Below are 527 nucleotides of genomic sequence, written 5' to 3' on the forward strand. Positions count from 1 at the left end.
TGCATGGAACGCTTAACATATCAATGTACAAAGGATTTCAATGACTCCAAATAAAACCATCACCCACAATAAATTAAAAAGGCAGCAAAATCCCAATTCTATCAAGAAGGTGCAGATCGAAATTCAATTTTTGCAGCCTTAGTTTGCTCTTCAGGGCAGATAAACTATGTTAGTTCGCTCTCTAAATCCATGACTTTTCTTAGTAAAGAGAAGTGTCACTGAATTTTTCCTCCATTCCACTTTTACTTTCATGTATCAAAACTGACGGCTTGTTTTCTGTTTTCCTTCTGGGTTTTATTAGATTACCGCCATGAGCTTAAAGCGATCTCCCGGATGAAAACGTTCTCTTTTCGGTGGAAAGAAACCGTAAAGTCCCACTCCGATCATTCTCAAATATATTTCCAAAGCTCACGGTTGAAAAGTTACAATATGATTTTTGTGTTTATGCGTCACCGGTGACACCTCAGTTATTAAAGGGTTAATTATGATGCCAATTTTAGCCCAAATCAAAAAACTTGTGTCATTTT

The sequence above is a fragment of the Oryzias melastigma genome, linkage group LG14, assembly GCF_002922805.2.
Source record: "Oryzias melastigma strain HK-1 linkage group LG14, ASM292280v2, whole genome shotgun sequence".
Taxonomy (NCBI): Eukaryota; Metazoa; Chordata; class Actinopteri; order Beloniformes; family Adrianichthyidae; genus Oryzias; species Oryzias melastigma.